Consider the following 6341-nt stretch of genomic DNA (forward strand, 5'->3'; position numbering starts at 1 on the left):
CAGAGGAATAACAAAAAGAATGGTGATGAAAATATGTTCCAGTCACGCCTCTAGCTAAGAAGCCCCCCTCATATAGGACCATGCCTGATACTATCTGCAACATCTCAACAACCACTTCCATATTTTCCACTCGCCTCCACTCTTACCTCGGGTTCAACGTTTCACTTCAACATGTGACGGATGGAGTCATCTCAGGTTTCTCAGGAATCTCCCCGGCAACAACTTTGTGCTGTTTGATGCATGACTGGTCTGCGATTTTGTGATTTAACCATTGTAGAATATCTAATGGCTCAGCATGGCCAGCAACTTTGTAGTCACGCCTTTAACTGGCGCTTCGCTCGAACACATTTAGTATTGCGCTCAACAGCTTGTGGCACTTAAATGACAGTATTTTCTGCTCATTCAGCCGATACCAGGGTGGGACAAACAAGGGCATCTGGGGTAATGGGTAAATCTTAAAACCACATGAACACAGATTCCTTGCAGACGGTAGATGTGCTCATCAACAGGAAGGTTCTGACACACACACAGCTGTGAAACACAGGAAGTGTAAATATAAAAAAGAGTCTACAGCCATACCAGCGTCTTTGTAAGGCAATAATGCCTTAAAGCCCAAAATGCTAACATGCTGAAAAAGGCAAGCCTAGCATGTCAAGCAGGCTTAATGTTTACCATGTTCATCTTTGTTTAGTGTGTTAGCATGTTTGCTGCTTAGCACTGAAGAACAGCTGAGGCAGATGGGACTGATGGGAGTTTTGCAGGTATTTAGTTCAAAGCCAAGGTCTTGGACAAATGGGCTTGGTGATGGCACTAAATAAAAAGTTAAGGGATCACTAAAATGATTACCATTCATCCACCGTGGACCATGAATGTCCACACATTTCATGACGATCCATTAAATAGTTCTAATAATCGTAAACCCATGAATATCAACCTCACTGTGGCTCCAGAAGGTAAGTCACAGGGTCACCAGTGTCATTAGGATTCATCTTCTGAGGGCCATTAATGCATAACACTTCATGGCAATCCGTCTGATAGCTGCACCAACCAAGTGAATGACAGATTGAGATAGCTAATCCCTTGAGCCGAGGGGCCAGCATGGCTGGAAATATTAGAATACACCTGAACACAAAGACTGGAATAGGAATAGGAGGAGGAATAAGTGGAACTAATAGCGGAGCAATGCTGAAGACACTGAGAACAATGTTCCCCCGGTGGATCACCAGGACAAGCTGCTTGGCTTTCTTCAGCCTTTACTGACCTGTGGTCTGGGGCAAACCACAGACCGGACCAATAGACCAAGTGGTTTCACAAGAGGCCATGAACAACAGAGAGGATGATGGTCTTTGAGTGAATGCAAAGACTAGGATGTAATTGGACAACATTTTGATTTAGTTTGGAGGACATATTACAGATGGATAACACCGGGTTTTGGCAATGATTTCACACACAGATTAAAACACAAGTCTATTTTCAGATGACTGAGCTCACACCAACCCAAGAAACGAAGATAAAAAGGAAGCAGAGTACCAGAATGATTCACACCTCTTACCATGCAGATCCCAGTCACTTCCTGTTTTAGCTGCTGCCATGGCGACACTTGTTTATCTGAGGTAATGACAACAAAGAAACAGGCATATTTACAACAAATGTGACCGTGTACGGTTGCGTTCGGCTCAAGGTTTTGTTTTTCCATCTCACCCAGATGGAAATGTTCCCAAGCCCATGACCTGTGGTGCGTAAATAAAGTTTGTCTTGCCTGCTGTTGAAATGTGTTCTTAGGTATGAAGAATCACGTAAATACGGCTAAGCTGAAAGTAGTTTATCGTCTAATCTAATAATAAAAACAGCTGAAAATGAAACCCAGACAAATAAGATAATGAAAGGAAAAAAAAGAGAGAGAGACTGTGAAGACAAACGACTGTCCAGCCTGAGCTCTGTTTCCCCTTCAGAACAATGTCTGTCCTAGTTTCTCTCTCTGGAGAAACAACATTGACACAAGCTGCAAAGACGATCAACCATTTTAAACAATAGTTGGGTCAATATGTAACATTTCCTGTGAATGATAAATCTCTTTTCAAACAGCTGAACGTACACACTGTCCCATGTAAAAAGAAATAGGGTGTCTCGTCAACACTCGAGCACGCTGGACAGCACAAAATACTCAATCACTGCCAGCCTATAGAAGAAATATAACCCTTCATGCTTAAAAGCTTGTGTGAACATAAATGTGACCTAATGCCTAAGTGGGTCATGTTTCTCATTTAAGTGAGAATGGGTTTTGAAAGACGATGTATAAATGAGAGGGATGGATGCAGTCTATTTGTAGCCTGACCAGCATGATAATAACCAGTTAACCAAGGCTCTGAGGTTATTATCTGGCTAGTTTTGCTGTGTGACATAACAGCAGTGCACCAGAACAGCTGCGAGCTGGGCACTGCTGCAGCCGAAATTAAACACCAGACTGCTGAGTCTACCAAGAAAATTTCCGTGATGGTTACACAGCGAGGACGCACACATGCGCGCTCGTCAGACGTCCTTGTGGTCGGGAATCTTGTGGTAATGGCTGACTAATGGCACCTCCTCAGCATTCCTGTCAGGCAACGTGCCTTTTTCCCTCCGAGCGGCGCAGTCACTGGAATGCGACTGGGAGAGATTGGGAGATGTCCATATACGCACAGAGCAGTGAGATGAAATCCACCGTTCACCGTCAAGCCACCCAGTGCGAATGAGTGCTTGCGCAGATGTGATGTGATGATGAGGATGGTGCAGTGTACACTTAGTGTGAAAAATCAAGATGGTCACAAAGATGGCTTTGGGGGGGGGGGGCATGTGATCTCTTGGGAATTATCAGACAGATGTTTGTGTCTTCCTGTAACGACTTACTGCTGAGATGCAGTCAGAAACCCGTCAGCGCTGCCGCCTGCCTGTGCTGGAGGTCTCTGAGGAGGTGAGAGAGGTTGTGTCCTTGTTGTGTATCTTTGGCCGCTGGCTGAGCCCTGCCTCACCCTGCCTCACCCTGCAGTGTCTCGGGCTGAATGAGCTATCCTGGCGTCATGGGAGCATGACTGGAGTGCTTCAAAAGGCCGGGCTTTGTGCAACGACAACAAAGCAAGGGCCTCGCTTGTGTTTGGGTGCTGGGACGGCAGAGCGGGCGTGTTTAGACAGTGAGCGTCACAGAGTACTGTATAGCCATCTGGAATGTCCTGTGTCATCCCCAATCTGGGTCGTACTCTCAGCCAGCACGGTGACGATAACCCACAGTGATCTCACAGGTGAAATGTTTACGGACGCCGCTCGGTTTCTGGTTAGGTTACGCGTGCTTCCTTTCAAACAGGATGCCATGAGCTGAGCTACGATCGAAGCTTTTCTGAGAAGCACAAAGGTCTAAGTGTAGTATAACTCGGACAGAAGGAGGAAGTGGAAGTACGAGGTGGAAATTTTGCGACGGGCTTTGCGAGCAAAGTCTGCATCCCAGTTAAAAGACGATTGAATAGAGAAGTGCTGGTAGTAAGGGAAAACGGGGAGACCAGAGGAAATCCTGTCAACAATGGTTGAACAAACTTGAGCGTGAGATAATGTGGACGAGAGCAAGCCTCTCACCAACCCTGGTGATCATTCACAAAGCCTGTTCACACAGGGAAAAATGTGTCTGTGTGTGTGAGACCAGAGAAAGAGACAGGGAGAGACCCCTGAGAGGCAAAACTGACTAAAATGGTTCATTATTGGATGATACAACCATCAAGTTCCTTTTATAAGGGGGCAAATTATTCATCGCTGATCTTTTTTTATCCTTAAACACACTACCCCTTGAGAAGAAACCCATTAAAAATCCATTCGACTTCATTTTATTGCATTTGAAATCCTTAGGAGTGTGAACACACAAAGGGTTCCAAGCTTTGGGACAGCCCAGGAGGGCTGGAAGGGGCCGGATGGAGGCTTAGGAAAAGGGTGGGGTGCAGACTCTGGGACTGCACCACACACCCCCACTCCATGCTATTTTTTCAGTCAAGAGGTGCCTCCAGCCCCTCATTGGACGTGCAGTCGAAAACCCTCAGACATGCAATTCAGTCATTCAGACCACTTCTGCTTGGGCCAACGAATCCACGCAACACATCTGAAGGACGTCCAAATATCAGCACAACAGAAGCGCACGCTCACACACTTTGGTCTCCATAGCAACTGCCTCCACCACTCCACACCACGCTGCGTGTCCGTGAGTTTGACCTACACGCCAGCCCGAGCCCTGCACTATCTTCAAGACCCTGCGCGCAGTCCATCAAAACGTCTGTGGGAACAAATCTGATTCCTCCCGTCTGGCGGCCCTCTTATCCAGCTGTTACACATAACGAGATTGCTGGGCAGAGATTGGCGGGCGGCGGCGAGGAGAGTAAATGTCACACTGTGACAGGAAAGCCAAAGAAATGTCAGATTCTGTTTTGGTGCATTTTGCAGAGCTGATATCTGGAAGGGCATTGTTCAACGGCTCTGCCCAACAGTTCCAGCAGTTGTCAAGCTGATAGCAAAATGCGATACAGCAGGAAGTGCTAATAAAGGAACATGACTTCACCATCTTGACATACAGAATCAACCAAGGGGACATTAGACCCAAAAAAGGATATTGCATCAAGAGCAAGAATTATCTGCTTCATCTAAAAAATATTAGGCCTGAAGTGTACTGCATACCAATGACACAAGGAGGCTTTATCTCATTAGGCTTGAAGGTATGATGGTATCAGAACATGAGACAACATTTCTGAGAAAATTTACACGTGGTTAGCACTAGGTCTGAGCATTTTAACACTGCTGTCCTGCCAGTGAGCTGCTGTGGTAACAGCCATCTCATTTATGGGTGCTAGAAAACACAAAATACCTCCACAGAGTGCATATAACAAGATTGTGTTCACTTCCTGCCTTGTGTGATTTTTTTCAAATGTGCTCTGATGGCAGCTCGCACATTGGTTTTGCCTTCTTAAGCAGCTCTGTCAATTTTTGCATTCGACTTGATCTCAGGTTGATCCATGAAGCTACTGTATCTCCGCTCAGCAGCTGGTGAAGCTGTGCGCACAGATAAATACTTGCACAATACAGCGGCTGGATTATGAGCACGGCTCACCAAGCAATAACACATTTTTACTCAATAAGGAGGAGATTGGGAAGGGATAAGTCTGGCTGAGGCTGAGAGCAGATGATGTCAGATGATGGAATATGGCCTCCAGTGTGCTGTAATAATAGACATAACTTACAAAACTGAATGATGCGCAAATATTTAAAAAAAAGCCAATGTCGGCCAAAAATTCCAAAAGAGGCATGAAAGATGAAAAGGCAGTTTTTATAGTGACGTTTCAGGCTTATAAAAATCACAAAATGAGAAATACATGAAAAAGAAGCTGCACGTGCACATCAGTGACTCTTCTCCACGTTAATGTTTGGTGATTATGACTCAAGCTTAAATGTTAAAGGGCAACGTTTTTGTCTTCTCCTCACTTTTTATTTGAGTGGACCTTCCATCACCTTGGCAACTAGCACCGTGGAAGGTGTGTGTGTGCGCGAATGGCTGGCGGACGGTGTGCACACTGTAGAAAACAGCTGGACTGTGCCAATTGCCTGTTCGCCACCCCCCGTCCCCTGCCTGTACGTCTCCCTCCCGCAGGATGCACACTTCTCTATCTGATACCACAGCAACCACAGAACAAAATGTCCTCGATTCACAGTCATTAGAAAAGTGGTTGGTTAAGCGCATGAAGAGTTGCAGTCATAGCAGTAGTAGTAGGGAAAAGGGCTGTCGGAGTTTCTATCAGACAGCGATTTTCACTACAGATCTGGCCATAATAGCATTAAATATTCATGCAGTTCCTGTACCTCTAGTCCACTGCTACCTGCATAGTCCACAACTCACTTTAGGTCATTTACATTCTGAGCCAAAAATGTGGCTCCCATAATGCAGCGCATAAAGAAGAGGCATGAATTTAAACGTGTCTTAGCAGCGTCTTTGCATTGTCAGGTTGCATTAAAGGCACCTGTGTTCTTATTGTAGATGCTGCAACTGTAGCAGTATGTGTGGAATGGAAAATCTAAGTCGAAGACAAGAGAAAGACTGAGGTCACAACTTTCCCCATTTCAGTCGCTCCTTCCCTCATCTCAAACCAAGCCCTGCTCATGTACATCTAGGATAAGCTCTGCCCGACTGGCACTGATACATATGTAAACAGCTGTTCTGCCCACGCTTACAGCAAAGATAAACATCTGCCAGCAGAGGCTGACCTGTATACTCAGCCCAGCAAATTATCCTAATTGGCTTCTATGAAATAATTATTATGTAATCTCTTTAGATTCTAATT

Source organism: Chelmon rostratus, chromosome 6 (genome assembly GCF_017976325.1).
Source record: "Chelmon rostratus isolate fCheRos1 chromosome 6, fCheRos1.pri, whole genome shotgun sequence".
Lineage (NCBI taxonomy): Eukaryota > Metazoa > Chordata > Actinopteri > Chaetodontiformes > Chaetodontidae > Chelmon > Chelmon rostratus.